Source organism: Alligator sinensis, unplaced genomic scaffold (assembly GCF_000455745.1).
Source record: "Alligator sinensis unplaced genomic scaffold, ASM45574v1 scaffold168_1, whole genome shotgun sequence".
In the NCBI taxonomy this organism is placed as follows: Eukaryota; Metazoa; Chordata; order Crocodylia; family Alligatoridae; genus Alligator; species Alligator sinensis.
The window spans coordinates 243910-255988 of NW_005842377.1; the positions used below are offsets into that span (position 1 = coordinate 243910).

At 46.0% G+C, this 12079-nt stretch overlaps 1 protein-coding gene across 1 annotated transcript in view; it reads right to left on the reverse strand.

Moving 5' to 3' along the window:
- DLGAP1 (DLG associated protein 1) overlaps nucleotides 1-12079 on the reverse strand; it is a 719594-nt gene that overhangs the window by 172311 nt on the left and 535204 nt on the right. The gene's annotated exons all lie outside the window — the stretch shown is intronic.

Consider the following 12079-nt stretch of genomic DNA (forward strand, 5'->3'; position numbering starts at 1 on the left):
GAACCCAGCATTCATTCCTGTCTGTGGCAGGGGGTCAGGCTAGATGATCTGTTCAGGTCCCTCCTGACCCTAGCTACTATGAAAGTATGAAACCCCAACATTCTCCAGGAGTGTGTGGTCCCAGTTTACATCACATCACCCCAAACACCTATTGAAAGCCTCAAGGTTTGTTGAGGTCTTCTGTGGCAGGGCACTGTTTGTGCTTGCCACTTTAAGACCTGGGGCCAAGCAGCCAGCAGGTGCTTAATTGTGGTGGCCATTTTAGAGCTCTGGCCACCCATTTAAACAGGGCATTTTGCTGCTGGCTGGAGGTGCAGCAACATCACTTGGCTGCGAGGCTTCATGGAACACTCTGAAGGTAAGGGAGGAGCTATAGAGGATGGTCAGGAGGCGCCTGGCCCTGGGCATGACCTAAAACTGCACTCTGCCAGGAGTGGGTGGCCTGGTGGGGCTCTCAGTGGTGCAGGAGCCCCCAGGAAATGCCAAGCCAGTTACCACCCTGGTGAAAGATGGGTCAGGGTGCCTTAACCCCAGCTCCCACAACTGGGTGGGTTACCCCCTTGTAGGGTCCAGAAGGTGGACCCCAGTGAGAGAGTGGGGCCATAGACTCAGAAACCTGTCTTGACATCCCTCGACTGGTCAATGCTGGGGCCAGGACTGGAAGGGTCAGGGGCCCACCGCGAGGGATGCCCAGAGCTGAGGGCCTGGGGTTCAGACTGGCCTCGAGGTGGGACAGGGTCAGTGTAGCCAAAGGTCCCAGGGGGACCACACCCGCAAGGGGGAAGCAGCTCGGGGAGCTATGCAGCCTAGAATGAAGGTGGATTAGGTGGCCTGAATGGAGGGATCTAGGCGGGCAGTTGGCTCAGAACAGGTGGGTAGGCCACAGGGAAATCGGCCCAGAGCAGGCCCCCTGTTACACCTTCCAATTTTGCTCAAGTGCTCCAGTGCAAACACTGAACACCGCAAACACTGAACACCACAAACACAGCTTTATGAATTGGACCAAACCAGATAAGGTCCTGCTTGGACCTCTACAGGAAGACAATGAACTGGACTCATGACAAGGTGCTGGACCTCATCATGAGGTATACTAACTTTGCCCCATAACTTGGTATCCTCAGCGAACTTGGAGAGGGTGCTCTTCACGCCCTCATCCAAATCGCTGATGAAGATATTGAATAATATCGGTCCAAGGACCGAACCCTGCGGGACCCCACTGCCCACCTCCCTCCAGGCCGAGAAGGAACCATCCACCACCACTCTCTGGGTGCGGTCCCTAAGCCAGTTGGCCACCCACCTGACTGTGTAGGTGTCCACTCCACAGTCTGCTAGCTTCCCAATGAGGATAGGGTGCAAAACTGTGTTGAAGGCCTTCCTAAAGTCCAGGAAGATGACATCAGCCTCGGCTCCCTCGTCCAGGCAGTGTGACCTGGTCATAGAAGGCTACAAGGTTTGTCAGTCAGGATCTACCTGTGACAAACCCGTGCTGGTTTCCCCTCAGCATCTTTTCCCCTGCTGGGCCTGCACAAATGCGTTCTTTGATTATTTTCTCTAGCATTTTCCCAGGAATAGAGGTAAGACTGACTGGTCTAAAGTTACCCGGCTCATCCCTTCTCCCTTCTCACATGGGCATTTATCAGCCAATTTATCGGCTGCATCAGACCAATTTCTGATAGGATCAATTTTCTTTATATTGGTGGCAATCTGATATTGGACCAATGTATCGGTGCACCTCTAGTATGAACTGGTCAGTGGAAACCTGATCCACCTGTTCCAAACCACCCACAGACTACCTTCCCTAGAAATGACAGCTTGCAGCCCTCTTCCCTGTCTCCAGACATCCCATGTGCACTGGGGTACTTCAGTAGATGTTGGGGGGACATCCTCACACAAATTATCTGCTAACTATGGAAACACACTCCAGGTCACTTCTACTATGTTCAGTCCTTAGTGTTATCTCTGGCCCATGAGAGCTTGGGAGGTTCCTGCCTCAAGGATGTGAAAAGATACTTCTGCTCATAAGGATGTCATGTAGCTAAAAATATTGGTGGGACCAGCGAGACCGGATGCTGGAGGACCTCATGGGCTAGGGATAGAAGTTACACATAAACCAGTTTTAAGTGGTCAGAAACTGGTTTAAACCTATAATAGAACATAAGTTCAGTGCACATAAACTAGTTTCAAAATGACCGAAACCAGTTTCCGTTAACATAAACCTGGTTGAATGTAGTATCAGACTTAACTGATCAAGCTCAAACCAATTTATGCAACTTCTATCCCAGACCCCTTCCTGGTCTTAGTTATATCAAAGTCCCCAGCATCCCGGCATGTTCTCTGGGCTGGGCTGTGCTCTCTGCTCCAGTGGAGCAGGGCTGGCCCCGTTTCTCTGCTTCCTAGTTGGAGAAGAGACAGGCAAGGGTGGGGGCCTGGCCAGACATTGGCCCCAGAATGGAGCAGGGAAGAAGTTTATTTCCCGCTCCCTTCCCTGTCCCACCAGCACAAACCTGCCAGGCATTTCTCCACTGGCTGCTCCAGCGGTTGGGGCATGGCCAGCCTTGGCATTAGCTTAGAGTGCACTGGCCAGAAAAAGGGTTTAATTCCCCCAAAGCCAGGGTCTTCCAGGTTCCCCCTTGCTGCTGCAGCATTCAGGGTGCAGCCAGATGCCAGCTGGCATGTCCCTCTGAGGCAGAGGAGCCAGGGAGGGGGGTTATTCCCCCCACCCCTGTCTGCCCTCAGGGGACTGCAGCTGGGGTCTGTCGGCCCTGACTGCTGCCTCTGATTGCTCCTTGCGTGAGACAAGTGCTGGGATAAGCTCCCTCCCTGCCCCCTGACCTAAGGGGTCCTGCTAGCCAGCCTCTGGCCATGCCCCCCCCCCACCCCTGCTGCTGGAGAAGCAAGGGGGGAGGGCCCTTGATGGGGGCAGTACCCCCTGTCATGGTGTCCGGGGAGCGCAACATCTTCCCGGTGTGTGTGTGTGTTGGGGGGAGGGGGCGGTGCACTGTGGGCAGAGGCAGGGGATCAGAGCTGTTGCAGACTGCATGGGGCAAGTGGCTGCACCTGGGGCTCAGAGATGTGGCCATAGCTCCCCAAGCCCCCCTAGCACCTCTGCCACTCGCCCTGCGCAGTCTGTGGCACTTTCTCCACCGCACCCCGTCCCTGCCTGCAGTGCAGCCTTCCTGCTGGGAAAGGGCTCACACTCCAGGACATCAGGATAGCAGGTGCTGCCCCAGTCATGGCATCTGGTGGAGGGGGCAGGAAGTGGCTTATTGCACTATTTGTCCTGCACAGGGAGTGTATGGTGGCACCGGTCAGGGCTGGCAGTCCCCAGCTGGTCCCCCGGGGGTAATGGGGGAATAACTCCCCTCCCTGCCCCCTGTGCCTCAGGGGGCCATGCCAGCTGGAGTCTGGCACACCCCTACCTCTGCTGCTGCAGCAGCGAGAGGGAAGTGCTCAGCAGACCCCAGCCCGGGTCTGTGGGACAGGGAGGATAGAATTAAAACCCTGTAATTCCTTCCACACTGGCCAGTTCACTCCAGGCTACTCCTGGGGTTGGCCACACCCCCCAGCACAGCTTCTCTGCATCCAGGGCTGTTCTAGCACCCCCCTTCTGATCTGAGCCACTGCAGGCATGTGCCTGTATTTCTGGAGTTAATAGTGAATGTCTATTCTCTTGCAAATTGGTTCAATCTAGCAGGTTAGACTAACCTGCAAAGATTGAATCAATTCAGGTTCTGGATTTTTGAATGTCTGTCCCTAGCTGTGGAGTCTTTCTAATACCAAGCCAACACTAATGAGAGCTAGCTTACCTCCTACAAGTGCTGGCAGAATCAGTGAGAGGAGCTGCTAAGAACTCTTCAGCAGACTTTTGAGACTCAGGACCACAGGCTCATAAGTGGTCTAGGAACTGGGCCTCCACACCCTTGCATCCTTCCAGTCTACTGCAGTCATGCAAGTTCTTCCTGGTCAGAGTAGTTACTACTGTATGTTTGTGTTATGATAGCAAGGAAGCAGGTACCTACCTGACCAGAAGCAATGGCACCAGCTTTATGCCAGCTTGGGCTATCATGGAGACCAGCCACCTCCCATCTGTCGTCCTCAACCCTTCCCTGGCTAGCAACTGCCTCCAGATGGTCAGTGGGAGTAAGGAGAAGCTGGCCAGGTGCACTGTGTCCATGCTTTCTTATATGCCATCTCCCTGGCTGGCCGGAGCGTTGCACTCCCGGACATGTAACGCTCAGAGGTAATGTCGGAGATAGTATTCCAGGCCAAGGAAGGATTACAATCTGTTTTCTTACCTAAGCAAGATGGTCAGCCAATCAGTGCTTTCCCCTGTCCTCACCTGTTTTCAGCCACTGTTGGAAAACTGGGAAAAAGAGGCTCAGGCATGACATGCCAGGAGGCCTGCTTGCTGACCGTCTAGTGGTGGAGCATGGGCTGTGCGTGTAGGGTTCATAGAAAGCACTAAGGTAAGACTGCTCAGAATGTGCTCTAATGTTAATAGCACATAACATTCCACAGCTTTAACACATACTAATTCTCCCATGTTACAAGGCCTAAAGAGCATGCTTAAACTCATTGGGAGGAAAATGAACTACTGTCAGTAATAAAAAAAACAAACCCATGGCCACTGACATGGCTTGCTTTGCCGACCATTCCTTGGGGATCTTGGGGCTTCTGAACCCTGCCCCTCTAAGCTGTTTTGAGTTGCTCTTCCTCACAGCACAGCCAACTCAGGGTTATTACTGGCATCTTGGCTTGGCTACTGCCCTCTATCCTTCCCTAAAGAGGATAAAATCAACAGCTTGGAAATTAACCTTGCTGTGAGCAAGTGCAATTTTCACTGGGCTCCCTGTCAGAAAATCCAGAGGGGTTCCAAGGAGAACTTCCTGCACATTCCCTCCCGACCATTCACATTTAATTATTCCGACACTCTGCATTTGCTCCATCTACAATGCAGACCTGAGAGGCTCTGTCTTTGCACAAGAATGATCACCTCTTTGAAGACTTTATTTTATTTTTTTAAATCTGGCCTGGCTATTCCTTTCTGCTAGTGGAGAGGGAAGTGACCTCAAAGAAAATCTGTTGGTAGGGATGTGGGGGTGGTTCTGATGAAGTGTCTATCTACCATACCTGCTTTCCCCCACAGGGAACCATCTGTAGGATTTTTGTGACATATGTTTGCATTGGCATGGGCAGAGGGGCAGCGGTAAGGGAGGGGGAGACATGCTGAATTTGGAGAAGGATGTAGCTATGGGTTTCCTGCCAAAGCATGCTGCAAAATGTAGTATAAGTCTTAGCTACTCTAAGCAATGGCACATTCCCCTTTGTGGATTTTAAACATCATATACACAGCGGGTAGAAAGGCAGGAGAAGGCAGCTTGGCAACGGGATATATGTGGGAAGCAGAGATGATTACAAAAATTGGTCCTTTTGGTCCTGTGGATATTCTGCCTACATTCATTCTGAAGGACCTGCCCCCTGCTGATTCTTCAACCCTAGCAGCTCTGTCTCCAAGAGAGGCATGTGTGGAGGATTTCACCTTTTTCCTGCAGCCATGCGTTAACTGTTATAGAATATACTGTTCTTCCCCCTTCCCTCACTTGTATCTTAGGCAGCACAAGGAAATATTACTGCAAATATTCTTTTAAGAATACAAAACAAGGACTAAGCATCTAGTATAATGTTTAATAATAACAGTAATTTGCATTTCTATAGCCTCATCTTAACACGATTCTCTAGCTGCTGTGCTAACATTAATGAATCAATCTTTGTAATACGCCAGTATAAAGCAGGTAAGTATTATTACCTCCCCTTCATTGGGAAATGGAAGCACTGACAGGTTTAGCAGCATTTTCCAAGAGTCCCTAGGGATTCTGTGGTAGCACTAGGAACAGAACTGAGATCTTCTGTCTCCCAGTTCTTTATGTTAATCACTAGACTCCTTCTCGGTTTTAGTGTTGTGATCCAAGTGTTCTATTCCAGGTGCACTCCTTATGTTCTTTTTTGGACGTGATAAATGCTGAGCAGACAAATCATACCTTGTGGTGTTCCTGCACTATAATTAACCTTAGTATATCATTTTATGGAAAAGGAAGCTGTTAAATGTGGCTGCACTGAAAAGAACCTAGAATAATAGCAGCGAGACTGTGTTTTTAACTAGCAACTAGATTTATTCGTAGTAGATGTTGTTATCTGTTTAGAACCACTGAATCCGTATGGAAAGGGCTGACATCTTTTAAATTTGAACCTACTTTGAATCCCCTCCTCCATCTCTACCTTCACCCCACCCCCCAAACAACTCATAAACTATATCTGATATAACTCCTAAGCCATATGCTGTAAAGGGCAGAGGGCCTGAAGCCTGGCTACACTGACATTTCCAAGGACTTCACTGAGAACAGGAGAGAACTTACAGCTTGACCCTAGTGATTCTGGCCTGTGAACGTATGCCAAATGTCTACCATCATTAAAGCTCATGAAGTAGAAGGGAATACACCTGGGGTGGATTAAAAGCTTGAACAGAATGTGCATGTATCAGAAAACATAGCTCTTGTACAATTTAAAAGCCAAATAAAACCATATATATGCAAGAGGAATATGCAAATATTTTTCTCCATGAGCATGCATTTGAATTTTAAACTTATATTTCATGAAGAGAGGTCATTGTTTACATCAGTTTAAGAAAAGGGAAGCATTTGGGTTATTTGGGGGGGGGAGACCAACCAAATGGAATCTGAAATGCAATTCCTGTCCTCAACTTTTTCTTCAGGAGAAAGAGAGGATAAAAGTCCTGATATCCAAACTGGAAGAGAGCCTAGCTTCCAGATCTGATTGCAGTATACCCCAATACTGAAGGAGAACTGCAGAAATAGCTTGCAAAATCTCAGTATAATCAAAGCTGAGCCAGAGCCTGGTTTCAGTCCTGGTTCCGAAGATTTAATCAAGTTGCAACAGGTGTTTATACATGTGCTGCGGCCATAAGCTTTAGTTAAAATGTCCCCACCGCCATTTTTCAGCATGGGGACGCTGGAGTCTGCTGGAGCATAGTAATTACCATGCTCCAGCAGACACAATTAATCGAGTATGCTCCGAGGCTCTGTAATTACAGCGTGTCGGAGCAGCCTCACCACACATATACATTTTTAGACTCAAGATGTCCCTTGGAAAATGCCAACTTTTGGTTTTCATTCATTTTTTGACCCTGGCAAAATAATGCAGCAATTTTTTTGTTGCAAAGAACTCAGAAAGACCACAAAAGGCCAGAATTAGTTCTAACACTATGGATCCTTATTTGAAATCTTTGGGCTTATCTTGTGGATCATGTTTGCACACCTAATGGTGCTAATGTTGCGTGGCACCCCTGAAAGGCTCGCAAGGTGCTGCGGCAACCTGGTTAAGAATCACCAATTTTGCCTAAATCTAATCCAACAGCTATCTGTGATGGGTACTTTTGTGCTCCCTTGCTAGCAAGCATGTGTAATTTACCCATGGAACCTCCTCTGAGAAAAAAATGAAGCTATATTTTCTATGTGGGGGGTTGGGCCATATGACAACTCTTGACAACCATTCTAACCTTGTGTTGATCATTTAAAATACATTTTTTCTTCCCCCTTCAGCATGGTGAATAAATTCCAAGGAGTTCCGAAACAGACGCCTTGAGTAATATTTTACTGGTAAATTTTGTTTTCTCAAAAATAAAATATTTGTTAAAACTATTGTTTCTCATATACATTATAACCTATTATCATCCAACATATAAATGTGTGAGAAAACTCAAAAATCCTTGAGTGACCACCAGAAAACTATAGTTTGTTATGAAAAAGATAATTTTCTAGGTGCTTTGTTCCATGCATATATGAATTTTGAAATACCTTAGCTGTCTTCAACTGAATTAGTATAAATTAAAAAATGAACTGCATCATTATGTGAACTTACTGGCTTTGAATGATGGAGAAAGAAGATTGGAAGACCAGAGATACATGCTACTTCAATATGAAATTTAGATCTTGTCAATAGGTCTTGTGGACAAAGGATAATATATGGACAAACAAACTGGGAAAGATAAGCCTGCTTAACAAATCTGATTAACTTATTTGCAGAAGAGACAATGTGAGTTGACAGGAATAAAGCCACTGACTTGGGACATCAAGAATGTCTAGACAGAATACAGCTTGCAAAGTAGTGTAAAACATTAACATGTATGATTTTGATGTATGTCTTAAATGGAAATGAAATTGCTTTAGTGTAAAAGAGCTTTCAAGGGGATTTTTAAGGCAGTACACATCAGAAGGCTTGCTATTTGTACAAGCATCTAATTAATTTAAACAAGTTTAATAAAAAGAAAACAAACTGATTTGGATTATACTAATACAGAAATTAGCCCACTGAAAAGATTTTCTGTCGCTCTGTGAGGGAATGATGAAATCATACTGAGACTAATCTACATACAAATCCTGATATTGTATTAATAGAAAAATAATGAAGCATTAGAAAAAAAAATTACAGAAAACAGAAACCAGCAACCAACCACAATACACAAAAGAGTCAGGCCCGCAACCTGTTACTATAACGACATCATACACAAATTCACACACCTCAGTCCCCACCCTGTTCAAATACTACTGTTTGGACAAGATAAATTGCAATTAACTTGTGCTGCTCTTCATACCATTTCTTACTGAAATAAAAGGACATAGGTAATAGAAACAGAAAGAAACAGTTACTGTTATGGTAGAAATTATGATCTATCCAATAAGTAAATGACAGGACAGCTGTGATAGAATAGGCTGACTCGCCAGAATTTCAAACTGGTCTGAGAAAGAAATACTGATTCTTGCCTAAGAACTGAAGCTATGTTTCAGAGCAATTGCAGGTATGTGCTTGAGAGGAATAACAGTTATTGTGGCGCAGACTTAAGGTATGGCTAGAAGTTTAAGTTTATGCATTTAAAGTTTAAGTTTAAGTTTAATCAGCATGTTCTGATTAGACAGGAGAACATCTGGAATGAAACCTTTAAGAAAGGCCATTCTCATGTTTTAGCTTCATTGCCAAGAGAATGAGAAGACAGAATTAGAGTTAGAAATTGAGCTACTCTCCCTTATCTTGAAATTCAGAGGTACAATTTCAATTTTGAGGTGTTGTCATTAAAAACTTAAGATATTTGTCAATATCTTCCTGACATTACAGCAGGACTATTTATGGAATGAAATCTTGGCTTGGTTGAAGTCAATGGTGGCAAAACTGCATCTCTAATCTTTACAGTCTTTGTGTATTACATACACCCATGCAAGCTCTTAATAATAAGTATTCTTGATAAACTGTAATGGGAGCCCTCTATTACTGAGAGAGAAAGACAGAGGCAGAGGGCTCTGGTCAGGAGCACTATCCCAGCTGAGATCTATATACAAAAGGGACCTGGCAGTGGAAAAGAGATGAATTCCTGTGGGATAAAACTGGGAAAGATCGATCCCAGAGACTGTGACCATGACCATGACCAGGGCTGGGGAAGGGCCAGAGCTGGGTGAAGCTCAGCTGCATTTAGAGAGATCCAGTGAGAGGCCTGAGTAGGAAGGCATCCTGTGAGAACTGAACTGACTACAAGGCAACCAAGCAAAAGCTTGTGAGCTGAGAGGCTTGGAGAAGCTGAGAGAGAGCAGGGAGGCTTCAGCGAGGAATGCCATTTGTGACTATAGGGGGCTAGCCAGCTGTGTGGCTTTGGGACTGGCAGGCGACGTGGCCTGTTTGGTGGATGGAGTGGGGGGTCCTCGAAGACAGGACACAGTGAGGGCATGGGACAATGAGATAAGCGAGACACTGACCAGACTGAGGGCCTACACACAAACTGACATCAAGCTGTGGCAGGTGTTTGGGTGGGTGGTTGGGCAGGAAGGCAGGAGCTGACCTCTAGAGGACTGCAGGCAGCCCTAGACCGGGGTGGGCAAAATACGCCCGTGGGCTAGATGCGGCCCACTAGCCCATTCTATCTGGCCCACAGAGCCCCTAAAATATTTTGTAAATTAATATTTATTCGCCCTGGCTCCCTGTCAAAGCTGGCTGGAGACGGGGGGAGTCAGTGTGTGTGTGCGCGCGCGCGCAGGCACAGGGGCAAACCGCGTGTGTGTATATGTGTGTGTGTGTGTGTGTGCACGCGTGCGTATGTGCAGGTACAGGGCAGTGTGTGTGCGTGCAGGCACAGGGGCAGTGTGTGTGTTCATAGGGTGAGTCCCACAGGCACACCCCTCCATACACATGCACCTATGCCTCCCCTTGCACTGTCATACACAAACCCAGCCACCCTCCCCCCATAGCCACCCACACCCCATATACCCACACACCCACAGCCCGCACAAACCTATACCCACTCCACACAAAATAGAAAAATAAGACTTCATTTTAATCTATTGTGCAGTCACCTCTGCGTACCCTACACACACACACGTAAATCAGGACAAAAATATTTTTTAAAATCAAATTAATGAATATTGTAGATGATCGCTTTTTAGAATATAATTTGGTATTTTTCTGGTTCTGAGATGGCAAACACCTTGCTGAAAGGAGTACTTCTGGGGACAAGGGGAGGGACTTCTGGTGGCAAGGTCAGGGGTTAGGGGGTGGGACATCTGGTCACAAGATGGTGACCAGGGGGTCAGGCACCTGTCAAGGGGTGGGGCTACCCATGCAGCCCTTGCCAGCTTGCTAAAACTTGGTAAGCAGCCCTCCACCCAAAATAATTGCCCGCCCCTGCCCTAGACTCTCCAAGAGTCCTGCGACATTAACACACAGCAAGGAAAATCTAAGCCTTAGGAGAATTTTTTTTCACTAACTGTGGTAAAAAAGTCATGAAGCAGTTTTAAGTTTTGAAAAACAGATGCCAAAAAGCAGAAGCATGTCAGTTCCCTACCTTGGATTTCATTACAGTTCTGAAATTTTGTCGAACAGACAATGAATGGGCAATCCATTATTTTAAAAAAGCGAGAGTTGTTACAGGCTTCTGACCTAGTATCTGACTGCATTATCCCTATTTTGGTATGACAAAATCATAAATAAATTCCTAGTGCCAGAGTATAATATTTTTGGGAATGAGCCCAAGAGAAAAATAAGTGCCTCTCACTGGGAGTTTTTCAAGATTTGTTTTCTAGTGTGCAGTAATGAAGGTTTAGTGCAGATCTGCAATCCCAGTTGTCATATATGAAATAGGAGATATTTATATGCCAGGCCTGAAGGCTCTTGAACCTGCCTCCAGCATGATACATCACTGTCACACTCAAGACATACATAGACAAAAAACAAACATGGCTACCATTCAAGCTTCATTAAAATAAAAGGTAAGGATCTAGGTGTTCTAGATCTGGCTTCTGGTACTTGGGCATGACAGAGTCAATTAGTGCTGGATAGACTGTATGGGCTTCCCACAGGCAAGGCTGTTGGGCAGCAGGGGTATAGTCTTGTCAGGTATCATAGACTTTTTGGATGGCAGCTGGAAATTACTGTGCAACTCAGCTGGATGCAATTACAAAAATCTCTTAAGTTGAGGAAAATGTCTGTGGCAATACTATTTTTTTGATGAGCACCTATTCTTTTACTTATAATTAAATAATGATCGTATTAAGAAACAGACACAGATAATTCCCTAACTTGTTAGCATCTATTTACTCAGAAAGCAAGCACAACTTATGAACCCCCTCCCTGCCACACAAAAAAAAAGAGAGAGAAAGAGAGAATCTCCCCAAGAGCATTATAAAACAGTTAGGAAGAAAGAGAAGATAATAGAAAGTCAAATCCAATAAGCAGAACTTCGCACTCACATATCTACCTCCAATGCAGACCAATACTTGATGCTACACTTTAGTGTCTTTTCCTGCTGTCAGACACTTTCTTTCTGTTCCCAGAATATTTAAAATCACTATTTCAAGTTTCTATATGAAATAGCCATGTAAAAAAAAAAAATATATATATAAATGGATGTCCACAAATGTATCTCATAACAACATATTTCTCTATATTTCAATGGGGAGCATCATTTCTCATAATTTCTCTGGGGTGTCTTTCATTCGAGTAGTATAACTGTGGGCGGGTGGAA